At 42.9% G+C, this 20914-nt stretch overlaps 1 long non-coding RNA gene across 1 annotated transcript; it reads right to left on the reverse strand.

The window, feature by feature from the left end:
• Positions 1–153: 153 nt before the first annotated feature.
• LOC115091046 lies at positions 154–20118 on the reverse strand. The gene is made up of 2 exons (XR_003856593.1): positions 19643–20118; positions 154–1033 (listed from the first exon to the last, which is right to left on the reverse strand). It is a non-coding gene; the product is annotated as an uncharacterized LOC115091046 (long non-coding RNA).
• Between the last annotated feature and the right edge of the window lie 796 nt (positions 20119–20914).

Consider the following 20914-nt stretch of genomic DNA (forward strand, 5'->3'; position numbering starts at 1 on the left):
GTAGACCATGGGCCTTTAGGTGATTGGTCCAGTGTAGAAAGGGCAGCATACAGTAGGATAGTTCTGATTTATTATATGTGCTGCAATTATTTAAAGTAGTAATGCCTCTTGCTAAAAAAAAACAAAACTGCAGAGATAAGCCATACTCAAAGGTAATGCTGCAACAAAGATTTGTTTATATGCACAGGCAGGTCCTGGGTTATATACTTCTGGCTACATAAAAATACAACGTGGGCTTCAGTTTCATCACTCTCTGCCTGGGGCAAGGCTTTACCAGTTCTATAAATCCAGGCAAGGGTCCAACTACACAGTAAATCTTCACTTCTTTTTCCGAGGACAAACTGCACACCCTTTTTTATTATTTCAATACTTCTTCAAAATCTAATAATGGGAACAAGAACTCACGGGTCTACATCATGTCCACTCAGCTTGGCATCTGAGAATTGATGAGAAAATTGGGATATTTCCAGATGTCTTTCTTAAAGTCCCGAGGACCAACCAGGTTCTCCAGGGACAGGGCCGCTGACATACACCATGATCTGTCTGTAATCCCTGGGCTGAGGGGTCCTTACTGAGGAGTCCAAGGGCCAACATCAATTACAAGGGCTTAGAAAGTCCAAACTTCCTATAACTCCCACAAGCCCCCTGCTTTCCAGGATTCCCAGTCAGGGGAGGGGGGAGTGGAATAATCTCCATTGCCCTGAGCATTGCTTTAATGGTCTGTAAAAGGAGCAGTGATGAAGGGCTGTGAGAAGGACTTACCACCTGCCTCTCTGCCCCCAGGAACATCTCTCATCGCACTATCTGGTGCTGCTCCCGCTGATGTCATTGTGAGGCACCTGGACTTCGGCACATAAGGTGGCATCTTACAAGCACGTAGCTGCCAGTGCACAGCTGAAACCATGTGTCCAAATGGGCATGCCCCTGGGTGCAGATCTTTGATGCAGAGATTTTTCTTGACATGCTGAGTGTTTGAGCACTCTTCTTCTTATTGACATCTATTTGAGTTTCCTTTGAATATGATGACTTGACTCTGAAAGATAACAAAAGGAAAGGGAAATAGATGAGTTTCTACTGCATCTTCTCTTCCTTTACAATGAACTATTTCTCAGATGTTGTCCAGGAAAATAGAGCTATTTGATTCAGGGGAATTTTTCATTGCTGTTAATGCCAGATGGACAGCATTGAGCCAACAAGAAGTCGGAACATCTCTTAGCTCCAAGTGCCATTTACTTTCCATGGCACAAGAAATAGTATTTTGTATGCAGCAGCTATTGCTGGGACTGAGGATAGGGATAAAACAACCAAGCAAGAGGAATACTGGTGGAGGCAGACACTGGAAGATCCATGGGCATCTGCCTTGAAGAGATCATAAGAACATAAGAACATGCCATGCTGGGTCAGACCAAGGGTCCATCAAGCCCAGCATCCTGTTTTCAACAGTGACCAATCCAGGCCACAAGAACCTGGCAAGTACCCAAAAACTAAGTCTATTCCATGTTACTGTTGCTAGTAATAGCAGTGGCTAAGCTATTCTGTCTTAGTTCTAAGTTATATGTGAACCGAAAAGATGTGCAAACGGTTGTCGGTATACAAAAAAATTCTAAATAAATAAGTAAAATAAATAAGTCAACTTAATTAATAGCAGGTAATGGACTTCTCCTCTAAGAACTTATCCAAACCTTTTCTAAACACACCTATACTAACTGCACTAACCACTTCGTCAAACGTTGGCCTGGAGGATTTGTGGCAGGCCACAGTGATCCTTCAAAGAACTGTGAATAAGAATTGGACATTTTTTTCTTCTACTATGGATACAATGAAGGGAAAGTATTCTGCTACTCAAACTGCAATTGCTGCTGAAGATGTGAGGATCAAAGATCTAGAACCTCAATATTTTCTGTCTCAAGAATTTAAAATTTCTTCTGCAAAAGAGAGTACTGTTGTTAATAGATATTTAGAAAATTTTGAGAACAGGTGGAGTTTTCTTAATCTTCACTTGCTACATTTTCTACCATCCTCTTTGATTGGTCCTAAGGAGCTTGTTAAGAGAGATATGAAAGAAGTTTTATGTAGCTCAGAAGAATTTTTGCCCTCTTTATCAAAGGTTTATCATTTACCTTTTTTTTAAAAAAGTTGATAAAGTGTCAGAAGCTTCTCCTGTCTCTTCTGAAAACTTTAAATTAATTAACTGATTTTCTTGTATAATCTGATGTGGTGGTGAATGACTGTGCTACTCTTTTGATCACGTTTGTTTCTGAATCAAATCAAAATTTTATAATGAGGTTGTTCTTTAGTAATAAAGATGCCACATTTTGGGTCAGAAGGTAAGGGTTTTTCCTAATGTTTGTTTGCAGACTCAGAACAGAAGGAGACCTTTTCTTCAATTAGGTGATACTATGTCGAGTTTGGGGAAGGGAGAGTTTTTTCTTCCTTATTATGCTAAGGGCCAGATTTTTAAACTTATGCGCGGGCATAGATTTGTTCGCGCAACTCGGCGCGAACAAATCTACAACTGATTTTATAACATGTGCACGCTGCTGCGCGCATGTTCTAAAATCCAGGGTCGACGTGCACAAGGGGGTGCACACATGTGCACCTTGAGCGCGCCGAGCCTGAGCGGAGCCCCAATGGCTTTCCCCATTCCCTCCAAGGCTGCTCCGATGCCGGCTCCGAAGGAACTTTTTCTCCGCCCCCCCACCTTCCCCTATCTAACCCACCCCCCAGCCCTAACTAAATCCCCCCCCTACCTTTGTTGAAAAAGTTACGCCTGCCCAAGGCAGGCGTAACTTGCGCGCACCGGCTCGCCATCCCCCGGCACAGGCCGCTATGCCGCAGGATTTGGCCCTGCCCCCATACCGCCCCAAACCTCTGCCATGCCCCCGACCCCACCCACGGACCACCGCCCCACCCACGCCCATGGGCCGCCCATTTTTTAAAGCCCTGGGACATACGTGCAACCCAGGGCTTGTGCGCCGCCGAGCCTATGCAAGATAGGCTCTGCGCATGCAGGGGCAGCTTTTCGGGGGTTATGCGCATATGTTACATGCGTAACCCTTTGAAAATCTGCCCCTAAGTGTTTAGTTGGGTTACATGGTAGTAGAGATAAAATCTTTTTTGAACCTATTCATTTAAAACCAATTTTTAATAGTAGGAATGCTATGAATCATGCTTCTACCCCAGAGTATATTTTATTTGCAGCTCAGAACAGAAGGAGACCTTTTCTTCAATTAGGTGATACTATGTCGAGTTTGGGGGAGGGAGAGTTTTTTCTTCCTTATTATGCTAAGGGTTAGATTTTTAGACTTATGCGCGGGCATAGATTTGTTCGTGCATAGTTTTTATTTCTTGTTTTCTGTTTTTCTTATTTGTGTGTCTTTGTAGTTCTTTTCATACCCTTCAACTTTCTGGTCTTGAAAGAAGGCATAGCATTAATCTTTTCCTTTTTCCTTTTTTTGTTGTTTCTTATTATTAGGTTTATGCAATTCATTATTATCTTGCTAATATATGCTTGTTACGTACAAAATATGAAACAAAAAATAAAGGTACAGTAATAATCACACTGGACAAGGAATGTGGTTCCAACATAACAGTAACATCAGATGATAGTTGATTTTAAAATGGAACGAAGAACAATTTACAAGTCTATTGCATTCTCATTTTCAATAAATCTGTGATTTTGCACTGATGACATTAAGTGTTCTTTGTATTTTCATATCCAATCCCAATTTCAGGGGCTGTTTTGGAGCTTCCTCCCAAATTGGTGGATGTGACACTTATATTGATTTAGATGGCATAATTTAAAGTCCCATTTCTCACATCTTGATTGTGATGTCAAGAATAAATGTACTTCTTATCCAAACTCCTTCCAGAATATCCTGATGATATTGAAGTAGTTATTATCAGATTGGTGCTATAGTTCTTCTTTCTCTCTGATCTTCTCCTGCTCCCAGGAATACATGAAAATCCATTCCTTTCACGACCTCTGAAGAGTCACTGGATCTCTCTGGGTGAGATACTCCTCTGAAAAACTCCTCTCCCATTGATGGCAGCTACATTTCCTTGGCCAAGAGGAATTTAGTTAGCTGGCAAAAATAAAACCCAGCCTTCAAGATCCAAAGAAAAAGGAAGAAACACAAACTTCCTTCAACAAAAATGCCACATAAAACCAGAAGGAAATACTGGGGTCCATTTTCAGCCACTGTGCAGCTCGGCTAGATAACCTGATAAACATAACAGGATAACTAGCAGGGTATATTCAGTGGTGTGGTTGTACCACTGAATATACCCAGCTACCTTAAAGTTAGCCGGTTATGTCTACCCATGGAAACCCCCCCCCCCCCCCTTCTTACCTGGCTAAATTCTTGCCGGGTACCTAGTTACCCAACTAGAATGTAGTCTGATACGTGCTAAATATAGTCAGGTAAGCCATTTAGTCAGATAATTATAATGTTATCTGTCTAAATGGCTTTTGAATATGGGCCTCAACATTTCTTAAAATTGGGAAAAGGCAACCCTTCTGCTTTTTCATGCCCAAGTCTTAATCCCTAAGGCCCAAAAGCAAGAAAAAACAAAAACAGAAGCAGGAACAACTGCTCAGAAGTCTAACTAAAAATCCATACTATCTCTAGACATCTCCCCTTTTTATAGCCATAAGAACTTACATAAAAAAAAGCCCAGATGGGGAAGATGTAATCCACTTGGAATGCTTTGTCTCCACCTACCCTAATAATATGCTCTTCTTCGTAGAAACCCAGTAGGTTTCTTTACATATGCAAGGCTGTTTTACCTATATATAGTTAAGCCAATCTGTGTCTCAATATACAAAACTGACCGAGCAGATCCTGGCCTAACTGTTGGAGAGAAACCCACACTAGAATACTTATTTGTTGGTGATGATTCAGAAGAAATTGAAACAAATCCCTGTGAATCTGGAAAAGGTACTGAAGCAAACTGAAAAACTAAATAGTAGCAAATCTTCAGTACATGATGATATTCATCCTAGAGTTCTCAAGGAATTCAAATATGAAATTGTAAACCTCCAACTGATAATCTTTATCCTATCCTCTCTTACAGTGTATAAATAGTAGACAGTTTGTTCAGATGATGATGCTTGTCTGTATTGGGGCTGCTGAGTATGCATGTGTGGCCCTATCTCTGCACCTACTAACTCTCCTGGCACATATTGCTCCTGTAAGGTACCATCTGCAGTGCTTTCCTTTTGCTAGCTGAAGCCTTCAATGGGCCATGGTCTCAGTTGCATAGACCTCCAAGCCCTATAGCTTGGAGGATCTGCTGGCAGTCATGATCACAGCAGTGACTCAGAATTTAAGCATGCCCTACCCTGAGCTCCTTGCCTCATCTTAGGGTCAACTCTTCTCCTAGATGTGGCCTCCGTTGGTCCTAGTGCTTGTAATCTAGTACTTCTTCTGTGTTACTCTGTGTATTGGCCATGTTTGTGGCCTTCTGCTACTCTGTGTTTGCCTTGCTTTGTATTTTGTTTGCTTAGTTTGCTTGTCCTGTGTTTGGCCGTTATTGTGGTCTTTTGTTCTGTCTTGTATTTGTCCATTTACCTTGTTTCTTTTCCTTGTCCAATCTTATTTGAGGTGAACTTTCTGTTCTGTATTCTATTTATGGGCACCTTTCTGTTCCCTATTTGTTTTCTGTAGGCCTGCCCAGTTCTGTTGCTCTCCTCTAACCCTGTTTTTTCAATACACGTACAAGTTAAGACTTGCCAGCCACCAGAACCTAAGGGCTCAACCCGAAGGAGAGGTGGATGGTCCAGGCAGAAGACCCTGAACCTGATCAGCATGTTCCTGAGTTCATCCTGCTCCTGTCCTGGGGGTTACCCATAACTGACAGTAGTACCCTGACTGCTTCCTGCATGCATGCATACTGACTCCTCCTTACTCAATCTGATTGAGGTCTGAGCCAAATCCTACAATGGAAAGGCCATGTCATTTTGTTATGGCTTCTTTCAGCTGGTTTATTTATTTATTTATTTTTGATTTTTATATGCCGGTGTTCCTGTATGACATACAAATCACATCAGTTTACATTGAAACAGAGAAAAAGAATTCGCCCAGAGGCGGTACAAGGAACAAGGGGTACATAAAACTTGGATAGGGAAATAGTTACAGATATTTGTCACTGCACTTGAGAATGGAGGCTATGCAATGAGACACCAGTTTTAAAAATGGTGCCATGATGAAGCAGGAAACTACAGATTAGTGGGTCTGACAATGGTGAAGGGCAAAATGTTGGAAGTTATTGTTAAAAATGGAATTACCGTGCCTCCTATATGGAATATGATGCCTGAAGCCCTAAGACTCAGACTTTTAAAGCATTCCTTAAATCATTCTCGCTGGGACTAGCCTTTGCTTGAACTTTCGGATTATAATATCTACTGGTCTGCAAAATATTTTGATTACACTTACAGTGATTGCTTCTTTTATATTTAAGATTTGAATATTTTTTACTTTTGTTTTTGTTTAGTCTGTTCTAAGTGTGAGTTCAGTGTATTTATTTTAAGTATATATGGGCCTAGGCACAAGTGATTAATACATTTTAATAAAAAAAAATACAGCATATAGTAATATGGATAAATATGACTTAATGGAGAAGAGGCAGGATTCTTTGAGGGTCTAGAAAAGCACATGAAGAAGAATGAGCCAATTAAAAGATTATCTAGATTTTCATAAAGTGTGAGAGACTTCTCTGGAATTTAGAAGTCATGGAATAAAAAGCAACATACAACTGGTTAAAATATTAGAAACAAGGAGTAGGACTAAAAGCACAATTTTTGAAAAGGCTACATAAGAATATATGAACTGCTATACTGGCTCAGACCAGTGTCCATCAAGCCCAATATACTGTTTCTGAAAGTGGGAAATCCAGGTGTTAAGTACCTAACATGATCCCCTATAGTGGATATATTCTGAAAGGCAAAATATAATTCAAATAAATAAATAACACCCAAGGACAAGAGGTGGCTGTCTCCAAGTCTATCTAGCTAATAACAGTTTATGGACTTTTCCTCTAGGAACTTGTCAAAACATTTTTTAAACCCAGTTATTTTAACTGTCTTTATCACATCCTCTGGCAATAAATTCCAAAGCTTTTAATTGTGCATTAAACATTGGTGTTACATTGGTCACCCTCCAATCTTCAGAAAAATGGATGTCTTTAATGATAGATTGCAAATTACAAGAAATAGGTCTGCAATATCATTTTTGAGTTCTTTCAGAACTTTCAGGCTTTAGCTGGGAAAATAAGTAGATAACTGTCTAGATTTCCCTGGGTAAAACGTGTCCCCCTCACAGCAGCAAAAGTATTTGTGGGCTTTCACAAGGTTGCTAGTTGAGTTTAGAGAAGTGCAGGCTGTGAAAAACTTCAGGAAAGGGGTAAAAACACACCTTTTCAAGAAGCATATGGTATTATTTATTTATTTATTTGATTTATTTATAGAGTTTTAAATACCGTCATTCGGTTTTGCCATCATAATGGTTTACAAGTTTCGATGGAATAGAGTACATTTAGGAGTTAATATAGACATTATGATAAAAGATACAATTAAAGATATTGAAATGTTAAAAATGCCAGTTCACATGGTTGAGAGAGGTAAAACATAGAAACATAGAAATGACGGCAGAAGAAGACCAAACAGCCCATCCAGTCTGCCCAGCAAGCTATGTACTTTATCCATTTTTATTTCCCTTTTTCTCTCTCCCACCTGTTACTATTGGCTTCCAGTACCCTCCAGCCCTAATTCCCCTCCACCCCACCACCAATTTAGAGAGCAGCGCCATATCTGCATCCAAGTGACATCCAGCTCAATTAGGGGTAGCAACTGCTGTAACAAGCAGGCCATACCCTTGCCCCATACTCTTACCCACCCCTATTATTATTTTTTGTTTGTTTTTTTTATTTTTTTTGGAGATAGCAGCCCTCCATCCTTCCGCTCTGTGAAGGTGGAACAATAACTACTGGCCACTGGCATCCCACTCCGTGAATGCCTCTGTGGCTACTGCCGCTCCGTGCAGTGTTTGAATGCCTCTGTGGCTACTGCCGCTCCGTGCAGTGTTTTGCTGCCTCCACTTTATTCACGCCCTCTAGACTTGATGGATCCACAGTGTTTATCCCACGCCCCTTTGAAGTCCTTCACAGTTTTGGACTTCACCACTTCCTCCGGAAGGGCATTCCAAGCATCCACCACCCTTTCCGTGAAGAAATACTTCCTGACATTGGTTCTTAGTCTTCCTCCCTGGAGCCTCAGCTCGTGACCCCTGGTTCTGCTGATTTTTTTCTGGCGGAAAAGGTTTGTCGTCTTTGGATCGTTAAAGTTTTTTAAGTATCTGAAGGTCTGAATCATATCACCCCTGCTCCTCCTTTCCTCCAGGGTGTACATATTCAGATTCTTCAATCTCTCCTTGTATGACATCCGATGAAGACCCTCCACCTTTCTGGTCGCCCTTCTCTGTACCGCTTCCATCTTGTCTCTGTCTCTTTGTAGATACGGTCTCCAGAACTGAACACAGTACTCCGGGTGAGGCGTCACAAAGGACCTGTACAAGGGGATAATCACTTCCCTTTTCTTACTCTATATTCCTCTCTCTATGCAGCCCAGCATTCTTCTGGTTAAATATAAAAGTTATCATATTTGAGAGAGATAGATATGATGAGGTCCAGTAACATGGTATATAGTGAGGAGGATGCATAATTGTCATTAGGTGTTGTGGTAGGCTTTGGTGGACAGCCAGATTTTTAGTTGTTTCTTGAAGGTTTTTAAATTGGGTTGTAATCTTAGTTCGGTAGGGAGTGTGTTCCAAAGTTTGGAGCTTCTGAGGGATATAACTCTTTCTCGAGTTGAGATAAGTTGTGTGGTTCAAGCAGATGGAATTATCAGGAGGCCTTTGTTTGTTGAGCGGAGGTTTCATTATTATATATGTAGTTTGATAGCTGTATCTAGCCAGTCTGTTCCTCATGTATTAGTTTGTGTAGTATGGTCAGTATTTTGTAATCTATTCGGAATTTTATTGGGAGCCAATGTAGAGATATAAGAATGGGAGTAATATGTTCATGGTTTTTTGTTTCTGTTAGGATTCTGGTGGCTGTATTTTGTAAGATTTGGAGTGGACCACTAGGCCTTTTAGTAAGTCTTGGGGGGGGATCGGGATGGTGGTGGTGGTGGTGGGGAGGGGGGTTGTAATTAAGTAAATTTGAAGGGTTGGGTTGGGTTTGTTGTTTTTTTTTAAATAAATGTACCCCTACCCCCCGCACTAACCCGAAAAATGAATTTTTTCCGAGTTTCGGGAAAGGTCCATTTTGGGATTCGGGTCTCCCGAATTTCAATGAAATTGCCTAATTCATTCTAAATAAATGTACATCCCTATCCAGGCGGCTTTTAAAATCCGCTCAGCAGGCACTGGCCCAACTTGTCCACAAATCTCTTGGTTGTGGTGCAATCCAGGGCTTTTAAAATTCATCTTTATGTGCAGTGATGGGTATTTAAAAAAAGTCACTCATTTTCATCCACTTCTCAGTCACTGAACACAATACTCACTGCAACCAGGTTCACTTATTTATTTATTTATTTAAAAGTCTTTTATACCGATGTTAGTCGAAACATCACCTCGGTTTACATGGAACAAAAGCAACGGAAATTACAAGTAACAGGGGAAGGGTAAGGGGTACAAAAAACCATAAGGAGAGCAGAGAAGCATAGGAACAAACAACAAGTTAACTATAATGTCATAAGAACAAGGTCATAGTCAAATTCAGGTCATGATCCATCACAATTCAATATTCATCAAGGGTGTTGGGGAAAGGCTTGTTTGAATAGCCAGGTTTTGAGCTGGGCTCTGAATTTGGTGATGCAAGGTTCAAGTCTGAGGTGGGTTGGGAGTGAGTTCCAGTGCATAGGTCCAGCAATGGAGAGCGCCCGATCCCTTGTAGCTGTGAGGTGCGCCTTCTTTAGGGATGGCACATGGAGGGACCCTTTGTTAGTGATCCTTGTCGGCCGATTCGAGCAGGCAAATTGGAGGGGATCTGCCAGCCAGTTGGAGTGATGGGAATATAAGGCTTTATGTATAATGGTCAGGGATTTAAAGAGGATGCGGGAGGGAATAGGGAGCCAGTGTAGGTCCTTCAGTATGGGGGAAATGTGGTCGCATTTGTGAGCGTTGGAGAGGGTTCTGGCTACAGTGTTCTGTAGCATTTGGAGGGGCTTTAAGGAGGAGTAGGGTAGGCCAAGAAAGAGGGAGTTACAGTAATCCATCTTGGATGCCAGTGTAGCCTGGACGACAGTGCGGAAGTCACTAGCGTGAAGGAGAGGTTTCAGGTTTTTTAAGACTTTAAGTTTGAAGAAACCCTCTTTGAGTATGGCACTGATATGTTTTTTGAAGTTCAGTTGTTGGTCGATTAGGACCCCCAGGTTCCTTGCGCAGGGCTGTGCATGAGGAATCTTGATAGCAGAGTCAATTGAGAGTGCGGGATTAGTAGGGGGGGTGATGGGATATGAGGAGGAGTTCAGTTTTGGCAGTTTTTAGAGCGAGGTGGAGGTTGGTAAGTAAGGAGTTGATGGCAGCGAGATGGTTTCCCCAGGATTCAAGGGTGTCAGATAGGGAGCCTTGAATGGGTATGATGATTTGCACATCATCAGCGTAGAGAAAGAATTTGAGACCAAGTTCTGATAAGAGTTTGCACAAGGGGGTGAGGTAAATGTTAAAGAGGGTAGAAGAGAGGGAGGAGCCTTGGTGGACTCCTTGGGCAAGGGTGTAGTGAGAGGACTCAGCATTGCCTATTTTCATGGTGAATTTCCTATTGTCGAGGTAGGATGAGAACCACTTAAGGGCTGTGCCGGAAAGGCCAATGTCGGTTAGGCGGGCAAGGAGGTGGGTGTGATTTATGGTGTCAAAAGCTGCTGAAATGTCCAGTAGAGCAAGAAGGTAGCTGTGACCTTGATCCATTCCCCTGAGTAAGTGGTCAGTCAAGGAAAGTAAGAGGGTCTCAGTGTTGAGGTGTTTACGGAAGACAAATTGAGAGGGGTGGAGAAGGTTGTGAGTTTCAAGGAATTCTGTAAGTTGCGAGTTGACAACCTTCTCCATGATTTTTGAGATGAAAGAGAGATTGGAGATAGGGCGAAAGTTGGCAGGGTCCTTGGGGTCAAGTGCAGGTTTTTTGAGCAGTGGTTTGACCACAGCATGCTTGAGTGGGTCAGGGACAATGCCTGAGGAGAGCGAGCAATTGATAACATCTGCAATGGGTTTGGAAATGATGTCAGGTATGGTGAGGAGGGCTTTGGTGGGGATAGTGCCTGATGGATGAGTTGCAGGTTTCATCTTTTTGAGGATAGATGTGATTTCAGTAGATGAAACGAGTTCAAGGTCGTTAAAGGAGGACGAGGGTGGGTCAGTGCCTGTAGCAGCTGGGAGCGAGGAGGGAGTAGAGGGAAATCGGAGAAGGATGGTTGCGATTTTGTCATGAAAGTAGCATCCCAGTTCTTCACATTTGCTGCTGGCTTCGCTGTCAGGAATGGGGGGGGGGGGGGGATGTGTGTTTGGTAAGGGAAGAAACATAGGTGAAGAGGGCTTTGGGGTTATATTTGTAATCGTGGATTCTTAGGGCGTAGTAGTCTCGTTTGGCTTTAAGGGTGGCTAGCCTGTAGAGATGTAGTGAGGATTTGAATATGGATGCTTTTTGCGGGGATGGGTCTTTACGCCATGTGCGTTCTTTCTGCCTGAGCTCATGTTTCATTAGTTTGAGGTCTGGGGAGTACCATGGGTTTTGTTTTTTTTTCAGATAGTTTAGTTTTATGTGTGGTGATAGGGCACAGTTTGTTTGCGATATCTAAGGTGATGTGGCTCCAAGAGTCTAGGGCTGTGTTTGGAGTTGAGCAGTTAAGTTTCAGAGAAGAGCTGGCAAAGGCTGAAGTGAGGTCCTCACTGGGGCAGGATTTTCTGTAGGCAAAAGATGTGGTGGAGGGGGATTTGGATGGTTTGGGTATCTTTATAGAGATGGTGGATTTGACAATAGCGTGATCGGACCATGGGACAGGGGTACAGTGTGGTTTAGAGGGTAGGCTAATGCTGGAGTTGACAAAGAGGAGGTCCAGGGTGTGCCCTGCTTTGTGCGTGGGGGAGGTGATAACTTGGGTAAAGCCGATGGCTTCGAGTGTGCTGAGGATGGCTTCACATGAGGTGGAGCGGGGGGTGGCATCAACATGGAGGTTGAAATCCCCCAGGATAATGGCAGGGGCATCGCTGTTGATATTGTTGGAGATAAACTCTATAAGGGGGGAGGTGTTGTGTTCGAGAATGCTAGGGGGGGCATATACTAGGCAGACCTGGAGATTCTGAGATTTGAATAGCCCAATCTCTAATTTGTGTGGTGTGATGATTTTTACAGGTTTGAGATTCATGTGCTTTTTAGCAGCGAGGAGGAGACCACCGCCTCATTTCTTCGGTCTTGGGATGGAGAAAAAGTCATAGGTGTCAGAAGGGAGCTGATTGAGGAGGACAATATCAGAGTCCTTGAGCCAGGTTTCAGTGACGGCACATATGTCTGGCTTATGGTCATCTAATAGATCAGACAGTATGACAGTTTTCTTGGATAGGGACTGAGCATTCATAAGCATGATAGAAAGGGTGGTGAGACCGAGGAGCTGAGTAAAAGGGGAGACGAGGATAGGGAGGAGGAAGGATTTGCGCTTGGTGGACTGGGTGGTTAATAGGGGGTAATGTGTTCTGTGGGAGGGGTGATGGATGCGTGAGATAGGGAGGCTGGAAATGCAGGCCATGGTGGGGGGATAAGGAGGAACGGTCAGTGCTGTAGGCAGGGGGCAGATAGCAGGAGGAAATAAACAAACAGGGAGGTTGTGGTCACAAATAGTATATCGGGGTAAAGTGGAGACTGTAACAGTGAATTAATAGAGGTTGAAGCATATACAACGGTGTCAGAAGAGTCAAGAGCAGATATTAAAGGTACATACACTAACAGCAAGCTGTAAAAGATAGAAGTCACCTGAGGCATGTGAAGTTTTTGCTGAAAGTAGATTTGGGTACCTGCACTTGATAGAGCAGGTACCCAAATCACAGGAGGAAGTGTTCAACAACAAAAATTAATAATTTATTTTAGCTTAAAAAATAAGATCCAGGCCAATATTACAAAAATCATAAATAGCAAAAGAAAAATCATAAATAGCAAAACCCATAGTCTCTTTATCCATGTTGCAAATTCTTCCAAGACCTGATTTTGTTCACTGAATCCCTGTCTGACTCCTTCCCCATGGAGGGTAGGATAGTTATAGTCTTTCATTATCATGAAATTGAGGGAAAAAAACAAAAACCCTCTGTTTCCAAACTGTTACACAGATGATATTCAAAGCTTCAGATATATCTATCCACACTATATATTGGTTGCAAGATAGATTTGATGGAACTCCAGCCCTTCAGACAAGGAGAGGGGGTGGGGGTGGGGGGAAATAGCCCCTCTGTAGGAACCAGTCAAAAATACCAGCTCTCCAAAGCTGTCAAAAAAAGGTCAGCTAGGAGGCCTATCAAACATCACCTCAAAACTTCTTCCTCTCAATCTTCAGTCCTAGAAGGTCTAAGAGGATCTTCTCCTGAGCATGTTCAGCCAAGATTTAGATGGAGGCAGGACCTATGTCAAAGAAAGGGGGATGGCCCCCCAAAAAAGGAGGTCCCAGAATGTTTTATATAATTCTGAATTGGAGCCCATATGATATTTCAGGGATAAACAAGACCTCAGAATCACAGTTTTTTGTTTTACATCTTACCCCTTGCACTTTCAGCAGTCTCTGCCAACTTTACCTCTCTACAGATGGTCTTGTACAATTGGCACAAGAGCACTTGCTGGTTGGCCGGTAGGCTGTGACACCATAGAGGCAGTGATCTTGTCTGTCTCTCCAGGCCTTATCACACTACCACCATGCCATATCCAGGCCTAACTAGTCCCACTGGACAATGGATTTGAACTTGCATCTACAGTGCCACAATTCAGACCACAGCAATCTGAGTCAAAGTGTAACCGTCCATGAATTACAATTTCTTTTTAGCAAAGGATATGATTATTTTTATTCACCAAAGTTGGCAAATGACTTTTTGTCATACATTGTTCTAGATTTTGAATTAAGGTGAATAGAATAGAGCCCATATGCTTTTATCCAGAGAAACAGGTAATAGGTTACTGTGAAGTTTTCCACATTATAAATTTTAGGAAAAGTAATTGACATTTGATCATGATAAGATGATTAATTTGGTGTTTTACAGGAATCACTGACATAATGAGATGCTTAATTTTGACATTTATGGTCTGCTTTTGTAAAATTATTCAGGATCTCCAAAATAGGCAAAGTAATACATAATAATTTTTACTTTGAAGACATATATCCTTAGTTTGGTCTCTAAATTTTTCATCAGCATGATGAAAATGAAAATATGGCAGTTTAAACAGGAAATGCAGTTTGGTACTATGCTTCTGTCTTTTGCTCTCAGTGTCCAAAGGAAAATTTCACATTCCTGATAACATTGCATTTAAAAATGCAAGCAGTTTCATTTCATGACTGGCAAATGTAACAGTAGGTTTTATAAAATACTGCTATGTATCTGTTCATGCTGAATGACTACCAGGTTTCAGGGATTTGTAGCCAAGAGTATCTCTGTTGCAGAAATCTGTTAATAGTGGTATCGGCAAGAACGTGTTATATTAAGCTCTTCCTGCTAACAAAATGGCCCAAGCATGCTCTGTGTGTTTTGTCTGCTCTTATTCAAGATCATTCTGATGTCATGAAGGCAATTCTGCATATCTCAAATTGGATAATGAGGCTCATGCATAGTGAAATCTGACCAGTGTTACACAATTCACAATAAGACGCAGTCTTAAATAGTCACATACATACCGAAGGTGTACCCAGCTTGCTAATTATATTTTTTAAACAGGATATTTTTTTCTTCTAAGATGACAAATATTTTCCTCTCATAAATATTGGTGAATTGAGTCCTTGGTCTTCTTAATATTTTTGTTATTTTTAATCATACTGGAGTCCATTTTCAACGGCTGAGTATCTAGGCTAGTTAGCCGGATAAACATATCCGGCTAACTAGCAGGGTATATTCAGTGGTGCAGTTGCGCCGCTGAATAAAATTGCCTATTTTAAAGTTAGCCAGTTATGACTAACCGGCTAACTTTACGACAGCCTATTGCCTGACCAGAGTTAGCCAGTTAGGCTAGCTGGCTAAGTCCAAATATCGGAGTTAGCCTGTTAACTTACACGGCTAACTCCGCTCCTGCCCGGAACGCCTGCTGCTCGCTCACAGATCTCCCCCATAAGGGCTAAATATAGCTGGGTAAGCCATTTAGACAGATAACTATTACATTATCTGTTTAAATGGCTTTTGAATATAGACCTCACTATCTTTTAATATTACTGCCAATTATACACAGCTATTCTGATGCATTCTCATAACACACATACACTGTGAAGATATGCAGATTTCATTGAGGTAGGCAAGTCATCAAACTAACCATTATGCAAATATACACTCTACCATTTAAATATTTTTTTTATTTTTCAGTGACTATACATATTCTCAAAAAAATTACTTACTGTTGTTATGACCACTGTCTTCGGCAGGCTCAACTCACTTCATGTCATGCCTGGCTCTCCAATGCCGGTGCTCTCGTGGCGGTGGCCAGTCATCACCTCCACATTCCTCCCGGCTCTCCCCACTCCACGTGGCGGCCGGGACACCGCTGACCAGCGCCCCAATCCTGGGCCTCTCTTGACGCACACATGCGTGCGCTATCTGCCCTTCATTTAAAGGGCCTATGGCGGGAACTCCGGTGTGTCCCCGGCTGATGACATCACTGACCCAGAGTATTTAAGCTTCACCTCTAGCCGCCACTAACCGACTTGGCAACGAGTTTCATAGTTCCTTTTGGTGCCATATTCTCTTCAGGGACCGCATTCTTCCTGTCGTCGGACCTCTGCGCTTCTACTTCCGGGTTCCTCTCTCAGCTTCTCCCACTCCGTGGATCCTGGCTCAGCGCAACCTTACTGGACTCTCTCTCAGCGCTTCTCGCTCCTCGGGGCCAGGATCAGCACAACCTCATCTGGACTACTTCTCAGTGCTTCCTGATCCTCAGGGCCAGGATCAGCGCAGCCTTATCCGGACTCCTTCTCAGCACCTCCCGCTCTGTGGGCCCTGGTTCAGCGCACCCTAACTCGACTCTCTTTCTCAGCGTTTCCCGCTTTGCGGGTCCTGGCTCAGCGCAACCCTACCTTGACTCTCTCTCAGCGGTTCCCACTCCTCGGGGCCAGGTTCAGCGCCATTCTACCTGTGAGCTCCAACTACAGTACCCGCAGCTCCTGGGAATCCCCATGGTACTCCGCCTTGAGGACTTCTGCCTCAGTGCCATCTCTCTTCAGGAGTAGGCTCAGCCCATTACACCTACAGACTGAGCCTCGGTGCCCGCTCCTTGGGGTGTCCTTCTACTCTACTACTGCAGAGGGTCCTGTCATCAGCTTGCCATGCCCTGGGCTGTACTCCAGCACTGCTACCCTCCAGGCCCTGCTTCAGTGGGTTCCCCGCTTCAGCCTTTGTCCAGCGGACTACAGGTCGTGCCTCTTCATCTGCATCTCCTCATCTCAAGGCCACTCCCATGTGGTCCGGCTCTACACTCTTCAGAACTGCAGAGGTCTTGCACTCCCTGAGACTTTTTCTCCTCTTGACTCCTAGAGTCCTCCTGTCTCGAACTGTGCCTAAGCTCTCTGCATGCACTCGCCTACCCTCTCCGGGACCAGACACACAGGGGCGCTCCTAAGTCCTACTAGTCCCGGCACCCAAGGACTCAACCTGCGGGGAGCAAGGTTCGGCACAGGTGAAGTTCCAGCTTGCCTCTGTTCCTGGCCAGCCTTGCCTCCCGACGGTGGGGTTCTGTGGGGCCCAACCCCACAGGTAGCAACAACACCCCCCTCAGGCCAAGGGTTCACAATTCCTAACAACTGTATTTTTACTTTGAGTTATTTAAAAATCTTTGTAAGTTGCAATATCTTTTATCAGCTCAAAATCAAAATTCATAAAGGTTGACGTAAGAATAATTTCTAAAGACTTTGTTAAATCAAAACTATTCAGTTTGTAATAAATTCAAAACTCTTGTGTTTTCCTATCAACTAGGGGTCTTAAACTATGGGGAAAATGGTGAGTATATAGGCCTCTTTATTGTATTCCAGAGTGTTTCTGCAGTGTCTTTGTCAACTTCTTCTAGAGTATTGATAAATATTCTAATACTATGACCTCAAACAAACTAAATATTCTCTAGATTACTTCAGACAGCCATCATCTAAGGGAGAAGGGGCAAAGGGGAGGTGGATAGTGCAGTGCACAGGGTGCATCTTAAAGAGCGGCATAGACTGCACTGCCAGATGATAGACAATGGCAGTAAATGCCATTGGTGTCCCTGCGACAAAAAGAATGTTCAAGATAGTAAAAAGAATTTTGCCACTTGCATCTAAATGCTTGTATTTTGCAGCTACCTGAGTCCCCCAAGCACCTACAACATCATCATCTTTTCTCACAAGTACTGAGCATATAAGAGCCCGACAATTGTTTCTGACAACTTAATTGTTGAATCACTTTGTCAATGTGATTTGTAGCATTGTGAGAAAGAAGAATCATCTGAGTGCTTGCACTTAAAAATTGGTGCACACTAAATGGATTTAGTATGTTGTATTTTTGATTTAGTGTACACTAAATGGAAACAAATCTTTCCCCAAAATGAAAAAAAAACTAATAAAGCAAATTGGAAAAACTATAAATACAAAAAAACCCAGAAACATTTTTGGCTGCACATCCCTAAAGTTATTATTATGCTGAAACCAGGAATTGCCTGCACTACAGTCCTATATTTTAATGAAAGTAATTGCATATACATAGACATGATATCTACTTTCTGTTTTTTTTCATTTGTGACACCGGTTGTTATTTGGAAGCAGGGGAGAGGCATGCTGGGTGAGGTACTTCATGCTGTTTCAATGCAGGACACTTTATTCTTCAGCTACAGCATTTCAGCTTCATTCATGTAATAAACAGCTTCAGGTAGCCTGTGAATTGCTGATTACTTGACTTTGATACTATCTACTGATGCTCACTCAGGGTTTAATTGGGTCCAAGATGGCCAACAAGTCAGATGTGCTGAGGTCAATACCTTGAGCTGCCATCAATAACAAATCCTAGAAAATTGAGTCATGTTCAAGGCTAGGCCAAGATTAAAATCAGAAGGATAATTCACAGAGAACAAGTAGGGGCTGGCAGAGAAGGATACATGAATAAGCAGGAATCTGAAATAAACAGAAATAAGTGCAAATCCAAGTCAGGCAGTGCTAAAACTGCAACAGGAACAAACAGGAGCCAAAAAAAAAAAAAAAAAAGAAAGATCCAAGGTGAGGACCCAAGATGTGATACCAGCAAGAATTTGCAGTTGAACTAGGAAGTAAAATAATGTATCCAGCCATTAACAGGCATTAAACGTGGTGCTGCAAACCCTAGATCCCCAGTACAAGCCTGTGTGCCCCTGATAGTCATAAAGAGGACACTGCAAGTTTATCAGCTTGACCTTCTAGCATTTCAGACTAATCCTTTTCTAAATTATTTGATCTAGAATTTAAATGTAGCGCATACAATATCCCACTGCATTTTTGTTTTTCATCACTAAAATGAAGAAAGTTACAGTGATATCCTGCCATCTTAGAAAGTGTTAATCCATTATGTACCTTTGCTACCAGAAATCACAGTATCACTTGTAGAAATTGGAGAAATGATGGAGGAAGATTTAATGGTTATCCAACAGGAAAGAAAGGGGAGTTGCTGAGAATTCTGTGTTCCTCTAACAGTAACAGGGTAATAAAACAGAAAGAAGAAAAAGATAGAAAATGAGAATTTAAAGTGATGTTAGAAGTATAAGGCAACTAATGTTGTTGTGAGAAAACTCTATCAAGAAAAGGGTGTGAAATTCCCATAGGAATGCTATTAGTTTCTTGGAAGAATTGTGTTGAACTCTTATGAAGGTTCAGTATATTGGAACAAAATGCATTGATAATGCAGCACATTGCACAATACTGTAAGTTTGAATATATTTTTCTGTTCATTTATATTGGCATGCCTGCTTTCTTATTTAGTAGTTGGGTAGTTTCATAGGCCTTCCTACCATTTTGGAACAGTGCACCCGCCTCATGGCATGATAATTTATAGTTCAATTTTCTCATTACATTTTTCTGTTTTTCATCCTTGTTATTTTTGTTTTTTTGTTGCACTGAATCTCTCATAGCAAAGCTATCTGTTTCTTGGGAGAAATATGATTGGAAGATACTTGACAAGCTGTCAGGGAGAATCTAGTAATGAGGCAGAAGCAGTGAGAGTACTGCTCTGTGTGCTGGACCAAATAAAGAACCCAACGCTCCAAGAATCCTAAATGAAGTCTTAATTTTTCCACATATCATCAATCTTTAGAAGAAAATATAGATGATAGCATTGCGGTCAAGGAAGATTTATTGCATTGCCAGGTGAGCATGTATACCTGACTGAACAATGCACTGAATATCCAAGCATGTTTCTAGTAAACTTACCTTGAATATAAAGTTCTTCCTGCTTCTTCTGGATACTTCCACATTTTTGCCAATAGCAACTTAACAGACCTGAATCACCATTTTGTAGCACGTGAAGGTCTCAACTCACATCACCGATTGCACTGCTACTGCTGTCAGATTCAACCATTAAGAGTTTTTGACTTATACACTCCTCTGATGCTTAGTCCAAAGTATAGTCACAGTTTTCCAAAAATACTATTATTCCAGAGATATATGAGATCTTGATTTGTCAAGGCAGAATGAGAAAGAGTTTGGATTTACCAGGTTGGTTTAAATCAGCCCATAACATAATAATTAATTGACAGAGGTTCAAATTTAAAGAGAAATAGTTTGCTAGTCTCCAGGGCCGGCGGAAGCACTAGGCGCACTAGGCGATCGCCTAGGGCGCTGAGCATTAGGGGGCGCCGAGCCGCTGACGGCCAATGGCCGCCGGTGGACGTCATCCCAATGGCAGATACACACAGCAAGAAGATCGCAGGGCCGGGTAGTCGCGTCTAAACATGCTGGTGCTCCTCCTCCTTCCTGCCCGCGCGGCCCCGGAAGAAAAATGTTGCCGGAGCCGCGCGGGCAGGAAGGAGGAGAAGCAAGGAGGAGGAGCATCAGCCAATGCAGGAACTTCTCCTCCTTCCTGCCCGCGCGGCCCCGGAAGAAAAATGTTGCCGGAGCCGCGCGGGCAGGAAGGAGGAGGAGGAGCATCAGCCAATGCAGGAACTTCTCCTCCTTCCTGCCCGCGCGGCCCCGGAAGAAAAATGTTGCCGCAGCCGCGCGGGCAGGAAAGAGGAGGAGCATCAGCCGCGTGCCGGAAGGAGGAGGAGCATCTGCCACGTTCAGAAGAGGATCAGCGCGGCTCGAGAAGACCGGGGCCGCTGCAGAGCCCATTCTGCAGTGGCCCGTGAAGAGGAGGCCCAGAGGTGAGAGAGAGAGACTGAGGGTTTGTACAGTGTGTATGTGTGCGTGTATGAGATGAGTTGAGAGACTGTGTGTGTGTGTGGGAGTGAAGACCTGAATGTTTGCAGAGACAGCATGGGAGAGCCTTTGTGTGTGTGAGAGACAGCATGTGGTAGTGAGAGCCTGTGCTTGAGCAAGACAGCATGTGGGAGTGAGAGAGAGCCTGTGTGTGTGTGTGTGAGTCAGCATGTGACAGTGAGAGCCCGTGTGTAGGAATGATTGTATGAGAGAGAGCATGTGACAGTGAGAGCCTGTGCTTGAGCAGGACAGCATGTGGGAGTGAGAGAGAGCCTGTGTGTGTGA

This window comes from Rhinatrema bivittatum, chromosome 1 (genome assembly GCF_901001135.1).
Source record: "Rhinatrema bivittatum chromosome 1, aRhiBiv1.1, whole genome shotgun sequence".
In the NCBI taxonomy this organism is placed as follows: Eukaryota; Metazoa; Chordata; class Amphibia; order Gymnophiona; family Rhinatrematidae; genus Rhinatrema; species Rhinatrema bivittatum.